This window comes from Triturus cristatus, chromosome 3_1, assembly GCF_964204655.1.
Source record: "Triturus cristatus chromosome 3_1, aTriCri1.1, whole genome shotgun sequence".
In the NCBI taxonomy this organism is placed as follows: Eukaryota; Metazoa; Chordata; class Amphibia; order Caudata; family Salamandridae; genus Triturus; species Triturus cristatus.
In genome coordinates this window covers 505,681,804-505,698,801 of record NC_140583.1, presented here as the reverse complement: position 1 = coordinate 505,698,801, position 16,998 = coordinate 505,681,804, and positions in this window count along the sequence as shown.

Genomic DNA, 16,998 nt, shown 5'->3' with positions numbered 1-16,998 from the left:
TAATGCAAATTGACTCAATTTCTTTTTGTGCCCCTTTCAGCAGTCCACTGTAACAATTTATCAAAGTGAAGGGAAGTGAAACAAGCATTGGCATAGCCAATAGGTCTCGCCTTTGGGACCTTATAAGTATTTAGGTATGCAGCACAATATCCTTGGTGCAACATCACATTTTGCATGGGTACACACTTAAAAGTCCCAAAGGTGAGACCTATTGGCTATGCCAATGCTTGTTAATAGTTGTAAATTAAATATTTCTATTCACCGAATGAATACCTCAGCAAGCGGATTTTCTTAAGTGTTAGACACAAGGTGTAGAATTTTTTCTGTTTTGCTCTATAACACTTTTTTTCTCTCTCAAGTGCTTTACTGGGCGCTAGGCATGAAGGAAGAGGCACAGGCAAGGCGGGAGCCATGCAAAGCTAGAGTGAGAGAAAGAATGGCAGGCAGGGGAGGTAGGAACAGACAGGGAGGTGGGTCATGACAGCCGCAGAAAGGCCAGGAGGAGAGGTGTGAGATACGCCCTCAAGCGGATGTGGGGATGGGAGTCAGAGTGATGGCTGAGGGGGTGAGCCAGCAGAGAAGAGAAAGGGAAGGGCATGCTTGTGGGAGGCAGAGGGTGAACACTGTCAGGTACAGAAGCGATGGACAGAGACAGAGAAGTGCGCACAGAGAGTGAGATAGAAAATGTTGAGAAAGGCATGTAGTCATACAAGAGCAAAGAGAGACAGGCTTAAAGTTGAAGAGTGGCACACGCTGCTAGCGAGGGATTTGTAGACAGGCAGAGTGTGAACAGGCAAAGAACAGAGGGAATGCGATACAGGTGAATAGAATGGCAGTGAATGGAGAGGGGAAGTCTTAAAAATGTTTACCCAGTGCAGAACACACCATGTTCAGTCACCCACTGTAGGGAGGGGATGGGACACACGCAACTCGTTTTCTGTGTGTGGGGGGGGCAACACGGAGAAATGCTGATCAAATTAATATGTGATGGTATTGCACAACCATCACATTAATAAATAACCGAAAAGGGTGTCACTTATTGAATATTACCTAGGCCCACACAGTCTGTCACCACACTCCTCTAGTAAAGCTGTACTGCAGAGTTTGGACTAGTGTCCGCTCACCAGAGGCAGCCCCACGGCTCAGGGGAGTCATTACGTCCTGTCCGAGGGGCTACGAGAATCACAGCCTGTGTGCACAGGGTCACACAGTGAACAGCAGGCAGAGCACTGTGACCGCACCCCTCTAGTCTTCACTGAAGGGACCAGACTGGTGTCTGCTCATCTGGGTCACAGGAACAGCAGGAAGAGCACTGTGACTGTACCCTTCTAGTAAGGTTGTACTGCAGAGATCAGACTGGTGTCTGCTCGTAGCACCACGGCTCGGGAGAGTCATTACTTCCTGTCCGAGGATGCAAGAGTCACAGTCTGTGAGCCAAGTGTCACACAGTAAGCAGCAAAGTAAAGTACAAAAACAATGGTCCTCAAACATTATAAATGACAGTCAGATAAATATAGATTAGAATCAATGCTATATTCAGAATGTCCGACCGGACGAACGATTTAATATTATAATAAACTAATGAACACATATAGAAACAAAATTCACGTGGGACACAGTCCTGTATCCCGTTAGGAACAAAAACATTACAAAACACACAAGGGCATTTCAGGCAAGACAGTTTGAGCCTGTAAGATATCTGTTGTGTCAAGCTTGGAAAAACAGTCAGTACACTTTTTAACACAATGGATTGATGTGCACGCTGTTTTGTTTGGGTCGACGACGTTTCGATCCTTTCACGGGGATAGTAGGATCATCTTCAGGACATTGATAGGTGCATGCCTGATTTTAACAGAAATTGCCTTGGCAAGGTATTAAGGATTTACGGGAAGACACAGTAAGGGTTCCGTGTCGTCGGTCTACGGGTAGACCGGAGGAGAATCAGGACCACTACAAAAGTTTCGGTCCGTGCTATAGAAGTTTCGACAAGGTAAGGTCCAAGGGAATAATCCAATGTAACGCAATTCTTCGGCGGCGTGATAATACACGATTTCCTGCCGAGTCCTCTGGGGTAATGAGCCAAGTGACGATTGACAAGTCATTACTTTCTGTCTGAGGATGCAAGAGTCACAGTCTGTGAGCCAAGTGTCACACAATAAGCAGCAGGCAGAGCGTTGTGACCGTGTCCTCTAGTAAGGCTCGGCTGAACAGACCGGAGCCCCTCAGCTTGTACAATTCAGATCCTGCACTTTAGCGGGAGGTGTGTGGTGGAGGTACGGAGGGGGGGGGAAACGGCACCGCGTCGTGTAGATAAAAGATAGGTGCACGGCTAAAACATGATGCGCGGCAGCTGTAAAGTGGGCACCATGCTGAAACAAGAAGCGCGAGAGAAGCGCAAGCAAAAAAAGGAGACTGAGAGGGCGGAACGAGTGTGTGGCCGGGACGTGTGGGCAAGAAGAGAGATGCGGGTGCGCATAGGAGAGCAGTCTTCCCTTTTCAAGCACTGCACTTGTGCTTGTGGCGCGCCGCTGCTCGCTCCCGCAAGGTGGATGCCGCCACAAGCACGAGTGCAGTGCTTGGAAAGTGAAGATCAATGGCTCTTTGTGAGAGGGCTCCTATGGCGGCTCCCCTCACGGGCCAAAATCCGCAACTGATCGGCATATGAGAATGCCGCTATCGCTGCCAAAGGAGATCGATGCTTTCCTGAGCCTGTGTCCGTGTGCGCGACCCGACGCGGAGCCGGTGGATGTGGCGGTGGCGCCCGATAGTTTCTGATCGGCGACCCGGGGGAGGTGGAACGGCTTGGAGCTGCTGGGACAACCCGAGGCTGCGGACTGCACCGTAGGCCCTCCGGGCCCGCCTACGCACCGGACGACCACGGACAGCGGGGCTGGGTGGTGGCGGCGTCCGGCGGAGGACAGTGAACTCCAGCGAGACGCACTGCAGCTGCGAGGGTGAGTGCAGCAGTGGGTGTTCGCCGGCGGCGGCGGAGACGCCTTACGCGAGCCTGGGGTTGTGGGGCCTCAACTGGGCCGCGCGCCATATCTTGCCCCTGATTTGCCCCGCCGGGCCAACGGACTGGATTGCCCCTGGCCGGTGACATTGCCACCCTAACAATCGCCGCTGTGACCCTGAGAGAGGCTGCGCCGAGCGGCAATGCAGCGCTGCCCGCGGACATCCGACGTGGGACTTTGCCACCACTTTTGCGACCCCTCACGTTGTGCTGGTCTTGTCGGTCTTGTCGGCCCCCCCTAATGCTGGTTCTGCCGACGATACGATACATCCTTGCATGCCGTTTGGGACACAGACCACGCTGTGCCTTGCTTTGACATAGACCAGGTTGTGCTAAAAATTTAGATAATCAGATATGTCTTAGAATATTTTGCATAGACTCCTGTGTTTGAAATCACCCGCAATCTGTTAAAATGTACATCAATACAATACTTTAATTATTGAATTACATGTTTAAAATGCTTGAGGTCTTTGGCACACTAATAGATAAGGTTCCAATTTTTAATTTATCTATTTTACAAATACGTGAACAACACAGGTTAGATATGTCAGAAACTACCCGCTATTTGTTGACCTTTTAAATGTACATAATCACAACATTCCTTAATGTACACATGATACGAAAATGCTTGCAGAAAAGCCATTGTTGTATTAATATATAAGGTTTTTTAATCCTTGATTATATCTGTTTCACTAATGCCTCTAACACCCGATGTATGTAAACAATCTGAATACGTGTAGAAAAGTCCTCACTGTGCCATCTCGCCTGTTTCATTTCTAACGTAGATTCCATTCATGCATGATTTGTTGACACATGACACATGCGATGGCAATATTATGCGTATAATCCAATTGATGAACCACGGATTGACACTCTATTCATCACTCCTTGATTATAACCATGCGAGTCATCATGTGACCGCCCTCAATTATCACCTGGTCGCGCCTAAATGGTCAGCGCTGTGTTAATAATTTCCAGTAACGAAGGCTTGACGTCTTCGACGTCGCCCCAGCCTGAGTGCACACACCGGGGCCCCTAGCAACGAACGCTTGACGTTGTTACTTTAGCAACGTACATTCCATCCAATCCGGATCCCCCGCCACAACGAATCAGCACTCAGAGGTCGGAGTTACGAGCGTCTCCTAGCAACGTGCACATGACGCGGCCGCACGCGCCACTCTCAACGCGCCCCTTTTCTCCATTTAACTGACAGCGCCTGTCACACTCGCTGACAGACTTCGCGAAAGACAGGACGCTTGCCTGCGCGCTGCTGATTAAGAAGTAATTGCTGTAAACCAGACTAACTCGGATGGTGAGTGCGCGTTAACCCTTCTCTCCCCCCCAGAGTCAGCCGCCTCGCCTGGTTAAACTTAGAATCTTGACTGAGTTTATTTATTTATTTTATCTTGACAGTGATTCGTCCCTCTGAAGGACAAAACTTTGTCTATGCTCACGCATTTCCCGCCCGGGACTAATCCCCAACGTGGGTTCGTTCAAACGATTGGAAAAGAATTCACCCTCCCACCAAGTGAGTTTATCAATGTCTCCTCAATAATGCGATCATTTTATTAGCCACGACAGGGCCAATACTAAATCCTATTTTCTTGAATTGATTCCTAGCCAGGGCATACAGGATACAACTGCTCCTGTTTGCCTCTCTTTACATATCGCCCCACAAGCTACATTGGGCCTCCTCCTTTTGGTGAGTCTTCACCCTGCATGCACAATTTTAGACGGCATTCAGTCTTTTGAACGCACCTGACCATATTCCTTACTATTTCATAGGCTGTCACTCCCTGTCCTGATGAAGACCCGTATTGACTAGCGAATAACGCTACCTTGGGTTGAAACGTCGACATTTGTTCAAGGATCAGTTGGAAATACTCTGCACAAAAGACTGATTCAATCGATCTGCAGATTGTTTCGAATATTCGCTTAAACTGGCCTTTGTAAATTATCAATACCCGCAAAAATCACACTGTATATATTACGCACTTTTCACCACAGCACTGAGCACTTTATGTCACTTTATGCCACTTTGTCACAACTGTGTTTTACATTTGACAGCCATTGTCATTAGTTATTTATGAATGATGCAATTCATAAAGCCTTTTTGAAAACTACTTATGGTCTCTATGTGTGTTCGTATATGCAAACAAATGAAGGTTTTTGTTTTTTCTAGAAGTAATATTGTTTACCCGACAGAACCGTTTGTACTATTTTGATAATCCGCCCAGGTTCTGAGGGATACTGGGTTACCCCATTTTGATATTATTAAGTTGAGTGCAGGTACATACCTGCGAGGGTTTCTAACTCTCATTCATTGTCTTGAAACTTGTTTACTGTACTGTGTTTTTATTTTTTATTTTTACTTTTGTAGTATGTCTGAAAAAGAAACTCTATCATATACGGAAGATTATATAGCTAAACTTATACAAGATCAAGGTGCTTCTAGTTTTCTTCTAGGCTCAGACAGAGTATCAGTTGACTCGGGTCTTAACGAGAAATTAGCTAAAATTGAAAGACTAGAAAAGAAACTGATTAGAGCCCGCCTTCACGAGCACGTTCTAACCAAGTACTTGTCATCGAATATAATTCCCAAGGGATTGCAAGTACGCAACGAACCAGCAATTTTCATAGATATCCCCAAGTTCAGGGAAGGATTCAGCTACGTGGCCAATAACTGCTCCAGACACTGGATGGTTCTCGGTGTTGAGACTGCTATTGAGTACGTTAAAAAACTCACGCAAGAAATCTCTGACCTTAAGAAGGAGATTCTTGAGGACAGAGCTCTTTCTAATGCGAGAGAAGCTCTAGAGCGGGCAGAAAAAACATTGGCAGAATTTAATACAGTCACACTGAATAGGAAGTTGGATAAACTAGCTAAGGACATAAGAAGTTACGATAAGAACAACACATATCCTTACCTATCTGACGATTATTACCAGCAAGACAGTCAAGGTTTCTTCTCAAATAAAAGCAGACAGGGACCTAGGAGATTCAAAACTTTCTCAGATTCTTCTTTTGGTAGTGGCTCTGATACGGATCTAGACAGACCCTCCACTAGTTATCAAGGTAACCAAGCTAACCAAGGCCCCAATTTTTTAGGGGAAGGCTACCGGCAAACCAACAGGGGCGGGGGCAGAGCACAGAATTGGGAAAGACCAAGGGGTTGGAACAGAGGCAGGAATACACAACAAGGAACATCGCGTGTCCGCTTCTACCAACCGGAAACACACGGGGAAATCTCCACCCGGAGACAAACCTACAGGTGGTAGATAACCGTAGCCCCAGTGCAAACATCCTAACACAGAGTACTCTGACTAACATCCAAACACATAGTACTTTGACCAGCATTGAAAACCAGAGAAACAGTGCTAACACTCAGATACAGAGTGTCTTGACCAACACCGATAACATGAACAACGAAGCTTTGTTACCGAACTCTAATAATATCAATCTGAGAACACAGAATGAAAGGACACATCAGAATACGATGAGTATTGCCACTGAACAGAGCATTGACAGCGGAGTACAACAGACAGTTGTGGTTGGCAATACAGACACGGAAGATACCGCAGCACTACTGAGAGCTTTATCTGACACTACTGGCGTAACAGATCAGATCGAAGGTCTAATTAAGCTCATTACAACTGATCACAAAGAACCAATAATTAACTTGTCAACACATAACTTGACTGATGCTGAGAGAAATGTTCTCATCAAAGGACTGTCCTTTGTGCCTACTGTTTTACCTGACTCATTTCAAGTAAAACTGGAGCTCCAACAATTCTTTCGCAAAATCAGGCTGAAATATTACTTTAGCAAAAATTCTTTCAACCCAGTACCATCGGCGACGAACTTTAGGCCGGCTTCAACTTTCACCCCAAATGCTTACCAAATGAGTGAGAAGATACTAGCATTTGAAAAGATTGTTCTCCATGAAACCATGCAACTTTTGGATGAGAGAAAATACATCCAATTTAACATCGACAAGGAAGAAAAGCAGGCACTACGTTCCCTGAGCGGTAACGACTCAATCATTATCAAAGCAGCAGACAAGGGTGGAGCTGTGGTACTACAGAACACCAAGGATTATGTGGATGAAATTGAACTCCAACTGGGAGATCCAGAAAGTTACCAATTAATCAGAAAAGATCCAACACCGACTATACAATCATTGATTCAACAGGTGACTAAACACGGACTGGACTGCGGTTTCCTGAGCAAACACGAACATGATTTCTTAAACAACAGAGAACCTCGTATCCCTACAATCTATACGTTACCTAAGGTGCACAAGCGACTAGTGAAACCACCAGGCAGACCAATTGTCTCAGGTTGCGGCTCAATCTTGGAACCACTGAACAAATTTATTGACCATTTCTTGCAACCATTGGTACCCAAGACAAAATCATTTGTAAGAGACACTATGCATATTATCCAACTTTTGGAGGGGCAGGAATTCGATCTACAAACACAACTGCTCGTCACATTGGATGTCTCTTCACTATATACCTCAATCCCTCAAGACAAAGCTTTGGCAGTTATCAGAACCACCTTGGATGAGCGAGAGAGACCCCACTGGATCCCGACCGATTTCTTGATTACACTCTTAGAGATCGCAATGAAAAAGAATTACTTTATTTTTCAGAAACATTTCTACTACCAGTGTAAAGGAGTGGCGATGGGAGCCACATATGCGCCGAGCCTGGCGAATATTTTTATGGACAACTACGAAGAGGAACATCTATACAGTCACCAAAATCCATTTCTCAACCAGATTACAATTTGGAAACGTTATATTGACGATTTCATCATGGTATGGTCTGGGGACAGAATGGAGCTTAATAACTTCTATGAGTGGCTCAATGCCAGGTCCAACGATATACAATTTACTATGACTAGCAACAACGAGTCAATAGATTTCTTGGATCTTACTTTTCGAGTGGAGGAAGGGCTCTTGTATTGTGATCTCTATCGCAAACCCTTGGAGAGAAATACACTATTAAGATACAACTCACACCACCCCCGTAATCTGAGAGACAATTTGCCCTACGGACAATACCTAAGACTAAGAAGAAACTGTACTCTTAGAGTGGACTACTTTAAAGAATCTGATGTCCTCACGAACCGCCTGAGGGAGAGAGGCTACCCCATGGGTCTGCTGAAAAGAGCGAAAAAACGTGCTTGGTACTGTCCAAGAGAACAGCTGTTGGAAGTCAAAACTAAAGACACCAAAAACAACAACATCGTTTGCGTCACAACATTCAATACGAGGAGCAATGACATCAAAAAAATCGTGAAGAAGTACTGGAACCTGGTAGCGAGTGAACTGATGACCCAGCAAGACCCCATCTTTGCATTCAAGCGGGGCAAAAATATTAAAGACTCGTTAGTACGAGCTTTTCTTGAACCACCAAAACAACCTGATCTGAGGAACTATTTTGGACTGCCACCTGTGTCAGGACACCATAAATGTGAGCAATGCAAAGCATGCGACCTCTGCCAAGAGGGGAACAGCTTCACTTATGAAAACAAAACATACAAATTGCCCCAGTTTACTAATTGTAACAGTTCACAGGTTATCTATGCCATTATTTGTCCCTGTGGCCTTATCTATGTAGGCCAAACCATCCAAAAAGCAAAGGCCAGAATTCTCCAGCATACAAGCAGGATTAGGTGCAAAGTACAAGGTGCGCCCATGGTCGAGCATTTTGTGACACACAATCACCCTCCTGACAGCATCAAATGGTGGATCCTAGAGAAAGTTAGCCCCAATGTTAGAGGTGGTGCAATTTCTGGGACCTTAAACTACAAAGAATGTAGATGGATCCATTTGCTCAACTCGGTACAGACCGGGTTGAACGAAATCGAGGAGACTGCAAGACAGATGGGGCAACTTTAGCCTTTAAAATATCTCCATTGCTATCGGCAATACTGCTACATGATTTCCTCGTGCATGCCCTTGCATGCCGTTTGGGACACAGACCACGCTGTGCCTTGCTTTGACATAGACCAGGTTGTGCTAAAAATTGAGATAATCAGATATGGCTTAGAATATTTTGCATAGACTCCTGTGTTTGAAATCACCCGCAATCTGTTAAAATGTACATCAATACAATACTTTAATTATTGAATTACATGTTTAAAATGCTTGAGGTCTTTGGCACACTAATAGATAAGGTTCCAATTTTTAATTTATCTATTTTACAAATACGTGAACAACACAGGTTAGATATGTCAGAAACTACCCGCTATTTGTTGACCTTTTAAATGTACATAATCACAACATTCCTTAATGTACACATGATACGAAAATGCTTGCAGAAAAGCCATTGTTGTATTAATATATAAGGTTTTTTAATCCTTGATTATATCTGTTTCACTAATGCCTCTAACACCCGATGTATGTAAACAATCTGAATACGTGTAGAAAAGTCCTCACTGTGCCATCTCGCCTGTTTCATTTCTAACGTAGATTCCATTCATGCATGATTTGTTGACACATGACACATGCGATGGCAATATTATGCGTATAATCCAATTGATGAACCACGGATTGACACTCTATTCATCACTCCTTGATTATAACCATGCGAGTCATCATGTGACCGCCCTCAATTATCACCTGGTCGCGCCTAAATGGTCAGCGCTGTGTTAATAATTTCCAGTAACGAGGGTTGACGTCTTCGACGTCGCCCCAGCCTGAGTGCACACACCGGGGCCCCTAGCAACGAACGCTTGACGTTGTTACTTTAGCAACGTACATTCCATCCAATCCGGATCCCCCGCCACAACGAATCAGCACTCAGAGGTCGGAGTTACGAGCGTCTCCTAGCAACGTGCACATGACGCGGCCGCACGCGCCACTCTCAACGCGCCCCTTTTCTCCATTTAACTGACAGCGCCTGTCACACTCGCTGACAGACTTCGCGAAAGACAGGACGCTTGCCTGCGCGCTGCTGATTAAGAAGTAATTGCTGTAAACCAGACTAACTCGGATGGTGAGTGCGCGTTAACCCTTCTCTCCCCCCCAGAGTCAGCCGCCTCGCCTGGTTAAACTTAGAATCTTGACTGAGTTTATTTATTTATTTTATCTTGACAGTGATTCGTCCCTCTGAAGGACAAAACTTTGTGTATGCTCACGCATTTCCCGCCCGGGACTAATCCCCAACGTGGGTTCGTTCAAACGATTGGAAAAGAATTCACCCTCCCACCAAGTGAGTTTATCAATGTCTCCTCAATAATGCGATCATTTTATTAGCCACGACAGGGCCAATACTAAATCCTATTTTCTTGAATTGATTCCTAGCCAGGGCATACAGGATACAACTGCTCCTGTTTGCCTCTCTTTACATATCGCCCCACAAGCTACATTGGGCCTCCTCCTTTTGGTGAGTCTTCACCCTGCATGCACAATTTTAGACGGCATTCAGTCTTTTGAACGCACCTGACCATATTCCTTACTATTTCATAGGCTGTCACTCCCTGTCCTGATGAAGACCCGTATTGACTAGCGAATAACGCTACCTTGGGTTGAAACGTCGACATTTGTTCAAGGATCAGTTGGAAATACTCTGCACAAAAGACTGATTCAATCGATCTGCAGATTGTTTCGAATATTCGCTTAAACTGGCCTTTGTAAATTATCAATACCCGCAAAAATCACACTGTATATATTACGCACTTTTCACCACAGCACTGAGCACTTTATGTCACTTTATGCCACTTTGTCACAACTGTGTTTTACATTTGACAGCCATTGTCATTAGTTATTTATGAATGATGCAATTCATAAAGCCTTTTTGAAAACTACTTATGGTCTCTATGTGTGTTCGTATATGCAAACAAATGAAGGTTTTTGTTTTTTCTAGAAGTAATATTGTTTACCCGACAGAACCGTTTGTACTATTTTGATAATCCGCCCAGGTTCTGAGGGATACTGGGTTACCCCATTTTGATATTATTAAGTTGAGTGCAGGTACATACCTGCGAGGGTTTCTAACTCTCATTCATTGTCTTGAAACTTGTTTACTGTACTGTGTTTTTATTTTTTATTTTTACTTTTGTAGTATGTCTGAAAAAGAAACTCTATCATATACGGAAGATTATATAGCTAAACTTATACAAGATCAAGGTGCTTCTAGTTTTCTTCTAGGCTCAGACAGAGTATCAGTTGACTCGGGTCTTAACGAGAAATTAGCTAAAATTGAAAGACTAGAAAAGAAACTGATTAGAGCCCGCCTTCACGGGCACGTTCTAACCAAGTACTTGTCATCGAATATAATTCCCAAGGGATTGCAAGTACGCAACGAACCAGCAATTTTCATAGATATCCCCAAGTTCAGGGAAGGATTCAGCTACGTGGCCAATAACTGCTCCAGACACTGGATGGTTCTCGGTGTTGAGACTGCTATTGAGTACGTTAAAAAACTCACGCAAGAAATCTCTGACCTTAAGAAGGAGATTCTTGAGGACAGAGCTCTTTCTAATGCGAGAGAAGCTCTAGAGCGGGCAGAAAAAACATTGGCAGAATTTAATACAGTCACACTGAATAGGAAGTTGGATAAACTAGCTAAGGACATAAGAAGTTACGATAAGAACAACACATATCCTTACCTATCTGACGATTATTACCAGCAAGACAGTCAAGGTTTCTTCTCAAATAAAAGCAGACAGGGACCTAGGAGATTCAAAACTTTCTCAGATTCTTCTTTTGGTAGTGGCTCTGATACGGATCTAGACAGACCCTCCACTAGTTATCAAGGTAACCAAGCTAACCAAGGCCCCAATTTTTTAGGGGAAGGCTACCGCCAAACCAACAGGGGCGGGGGCAGAGCACAGAATTGGGAAAGACCAAGGGGTTGGAACAGAGGCAGGAATACACAACAAGGAACATCGCGTGTCCGCTTCTACCAACCGGAAACACACGGGGAAATCTCCACCCGGAGACAAACCTACAGGTGGTAGATAACCGTAGCCCCAGTGCAAACATCCTAACACAGAGTACTCTGACTAACATCCAAACACATAGTACTTTGACCAGCATTGAAAACCAGAGAAACAGTGCTAACACTCAGATACAGAGTGTCTTGACCAACACCGATAACATGAACAACGAAGCTTTGTTACCGAACTCTAATAATATCAATCTGAGAACACAGAATGAAAGGACACATCAGAATACGATGAGTATTGCCACTGAACAGAGCATTGACAGCGGAGTACAACAGACAGTTGTGGTTGGCAATACAGACACGGAAGATACCGCAGCACTACTGAGAGCTTTATCTGACACTACTGGCGTAACAGATCAGATCGAAGGTCTAATTAAGCTCATTACAACTGATCACAAAGAACCAATAATTAACTTGTCAACACATAACTTGACTGATGCTGAGAGAAATGTTCTCATCAAAGGACTGTCCTTTGTGCCTACTGTTTTACCTGACTCATTTCAAGTAAAACTGGAGCTCCAACAATTCTTTCGCAAAATCAGGCTGAAATATTACTTTAGCAAAAATTCTTTCAACCCAGTACCATCGGCGACGAACTTTAGGCCGGCTTCAACTTTCACCCCAAATGCTTACCAAATGAGTGAGAAGATACTAGCATTTGAAAAGATTGTTCTCCATGAAACCATGCAACTTTTGGATGAGAGAAAATACATCCAATTTAACATCGACAAGGAAGAAAAGCAGGCACTACGTTCCCTGAGCGGTAACGACTCAATCATTATCAAAGCAGCAGACAAGGGTGGAGCTGTGGTACTACAGAACACCAAGGATTATGTGGATGAAATTGAACTCCAACTGGGAGATCCAGAAAGTTACCAATTAATCAGAAAAGATCCAACACCGACTATACAATCATTGATTCAACAGGTGACTAAACACGGACTGGACTGCGGTTTCCTGAGCAAACACGAACATGATTTCTTAAACAACAGAGAACCTCGTATCCCTACAATCTATACGTTACCTAAGGTGCACAAGCGACTAGTGAAACCACCAGGCAGACCAATTGTCTCAGGTTGCGGCTCAATCTTGGAACCACTGAACAAATTTATTGACCATTTCTTGCAACCATTGGTACCCAAGACAAAATCATTTGTAAGAGACACTATGCATATTATCCAACTTTTGGAGGGGCAGGAATTCGATCTACAAACACAACTGCTCGTCACATTGGATGTCTCTTCACTATATACCTCAATCCCTCAAGACAAAGCTTTGGCAGTTATCAGAACCACCTTGGATGAGCGAGAGAGACCCCACTGGATCCCGACCGATTTCTTGATTACACTCTTAGAGATCGCAATGAAAAAGAATTACTTTATTTTTCAGAAACATTTCTACTACCAGTGTAAAGGAGTGGCGATGGGAGCCACATATGCGCCGAGCCTGGCGAATATTTTTATGGACAACTACGAAGAGGAACATCTATACAGTCACCAAAATCCATTTCTCAACCAGATTACAATTTGGAAACGTTATATTGACGATGTCATCATGGTATGGTCTGGGGACAGAATGGAGCTTAATAACTTCTATGAGTGGCTCAATGCCAGGTCCAACGATATACAATTTACTATGACTAGCAACAACGAGTCAATAGATTTCTTGGATCTTACTTTTCGAGTGGAGGAAGGGCTCTTGTATTGTGATCTCTATCGCAAACCCTTGGAGAGAAATACACTATTAAGATACAACTCACACCACCCCCGTAATCTGAGAGACAATTTGCCCTACGGACAATACCTAAGACTAAGAAGAAACTGTACTCGTAGAGTGGACTACTTTAAAGAATCTGATGTCCTCACGAACCGCCTGAGGGAGAGAGGCTACCCCATGGGTCTGCTGAAAAGAGCGAAAAAACGTGCTTGGTACTGTCCAAGAGAACAGCTGTTGGAAGTCAAAACTAAAGACACCTAAAACAACAACATCGTTTGCGTCACAACATTCAATACGAGGAGCAATGACATCAAAAAAATCGTGAAGAAGTACTGGAACCTGGTAGCGAGTGAACTGATGACCCAGCAAGACCCCATCTTTGCATTCAAGCGGGGCAAAAATATTAAAGACTCGTTAGTACGAGCTTTTCTTGAACCACCAAAACAACCTGATCTGAGGAACTATTTTGGACTGCCACCTGTGTCAGGACACCATAAATGTGGGCAATGCAAAGCATGCGACCTCTGCCAAGAGGGGAACAGCTTCACTTATGAAAACAAAACATACAAATTGCCCCAGTTTACTAATTGTAACAGTTCACAGATTATCTATGCCATTATTTGTCCCTGTGGCCTTATCTATGTAGGCCAAACCATCCAAAAAGCAAAGGCCAGAATTCTCCAGCATACAAGCAGGATTAGGTGCAAAGTACAAGGTGCGCCCATGGTCGAGCATTTTGTGACACACAATCAACCTCCTGACAGCATCAAATGGTGGATCCTAGAGAAAGTTAGCCCCAATGTTAGAGGTGGTGCAATTTCTGGGACCTTAAACTACAAAGAATGTAGATGGATCCATTTGCTCAACTCGGTACAGACCGGGTTGAACGAAATCGAGGAGACTGCAAGACAGATGGGGCAACTTTAGCCTTTAAAATATCTCCATTGCTATCGGCAATACTGCTACATGATTTCCTCGTGCATGCCCTTGCATGCCGTTTGGGACACAGACCACGCTGTGCCTTGCTTTGACATAGACCAGGTTGTGCTAAAAATTGAGATAATCAGATATGTCTTAGAATATTTTGCATAGACTCCTGTGTTTGAAATCACCCGCAATCTGTTAAAATGTACATCAATACAATACTTTAATTATTGAATTACATGTTTAAAATGCTTGAGGTCTTTGGCACACTAATAGATAAGGTTCCAATTTTTAATTTATCTATTTTACAAATACGTGAACAACACAGGTTAGATATGTCAGAAACTACCCGCTATTTGTTGACCTTTTAAATGTACATAATCACAACATTCCTTAATGTACACATGATACGAAAATGCTTGCAGAAAAGCCATTGTTGTATTAATATATAAGGTTTTTTAATCCTTGATTATATCTGTTTCACTAATGCCTCTAACACCCGATGTATGTAAACAATCTGAATACGTGTAGAAAAGTCCTCACTGTGCCATCTCGCCTGTTTCATTTCTAACGTAGATTCCATTCATGCATGATTTGTTGACACATGACACATGCGATGGCAATATTATGCGTATAATCCAATTGATGAACCACGGATTGACACTCTATTCATCACTCCTTGATTATAACCATGCGAGTCATCATGTGACCGCCCTCAATTATCACCTGGTCGCGCCTAAATGGTCAGCGCTGTGTTAATAATTTCCAGTAACGAAGGCTTGACGTCTTTGACGTCGCCCCAGCCTGAGTGCACACACCGGGGCCCCTAGCAACGAACGCTTGACGTTGTTACTTTAGCAACGTACATTCCATCCAATCCGGATCCCCCGCCACAACGAATCAGCACTCAGAGGTCGGAGTTACGAGCGTCTCCTAGCAACGTGCACATGACGCGGCCGCACGCGCCACTCTCAACGCGCCCCTTTTCTCCATTTAACTGACAGCGCCTGTCACACTCGCTGACAGACTTCGCGAAAGACAGGACGCTTGCCTGCGCGCTGCTGATTAAGAAGTAATTGCTGTAAACCAGACTAACTCGGATGGTGAGTGCGCGTTAACCCTTCTCTCCCCCCCAGAGTCAGCCGCCTCGCCTGGTTAAACTTAGAATCTTGACTGAGTTTATTTATTTATTTTATCTTGACAGTGATTCGTCCCTCTGAAGGACAAAACTTTGTCTATGCTCACGCATTTCCCGCCCGGGACTAATCCCCAACGTGGGTTCGTTCAAACGATTGGAAAAGAATTCACCCTCCCACCAAGTGAGTTTATCAATGTCTCCTCAATAATGCGATCATTTTATTAGCCACGACAGGGCCAATACTAAATCCTATTTTCTTGAATTGATTCCTAGCCAGGGCATACAGGATACAACTGCTCCTGTTTGCCTCTCTTTACATATCGCCCCACAAGCTACATTGGGCCTCCTCCTTTTGGTGAGTCTTCACCCTGCATGCACAATTTTAGACGGCATTCAGTCTTTTGAACGCACCTGACCATATTCCTTACTATTTCATAGGCTGTCACTCCCTGTCCTGATGAAGACCCTTATTGACTAGCGAATAACGCTACCTTGGGTAGAAACGTCGACATTTGTTCAAGGATCAGTTGGAAATACTCTGCACAAAAGACTGATTCAATCGATCTGCAGATTGTTTCGAATATTCGCTTAAACTGGCCTTTGTAAATTATCAATACCCGCAAAAATCACACTGTATATATTACGCACTTTTCACCACAGCACTGAGCACTTTATGTCACTTTATGCCACTTTGTCACAACTGTGTTTTACATTTGACAGCCATTGTCATTAGTTATTTATGAATGATGCAATTCATAAAGCCTTTTTGAAAACTACTTATGGTCTCTATGTGTGTTCGTATATGCAAACAAATGAAGGTTTTTGTTTTTTCTAGAAGTAATATTGTTTACCCGACAGAACCGTTTGTACTATTTTGACGATACGATACAGGCGCGGGAACTATTAAGTGCTAGGGGGCAGCTGGGGAGTGGACAGATCCTTGGTCCTATTGGGCCCCCCCCCCCCTCCCCCTGGACTGCGCCACTGGCTCGCGCCTTGTCTCCGTGTGCCCGTGACGAGGGACCCAGCCCGGGTGGTGCACTTGAGGAGTCGAGCCGTGGGGCGGACGACCCCTCTGGCTGTATTAGTCAGCTGGAGTTGAGTCACGGAGCTGCTCTCTGACACGGAACCCTGTTTGTGGAGTACTTGGAAGGTGTCGTTCTCTGTCGGGGGCTCTATTGCGTAGGCCGCGCCTGCCTGGGTGTGCCTCTTTGAGGGCCTCGACCATCAACCAGCCCGACGTCTAC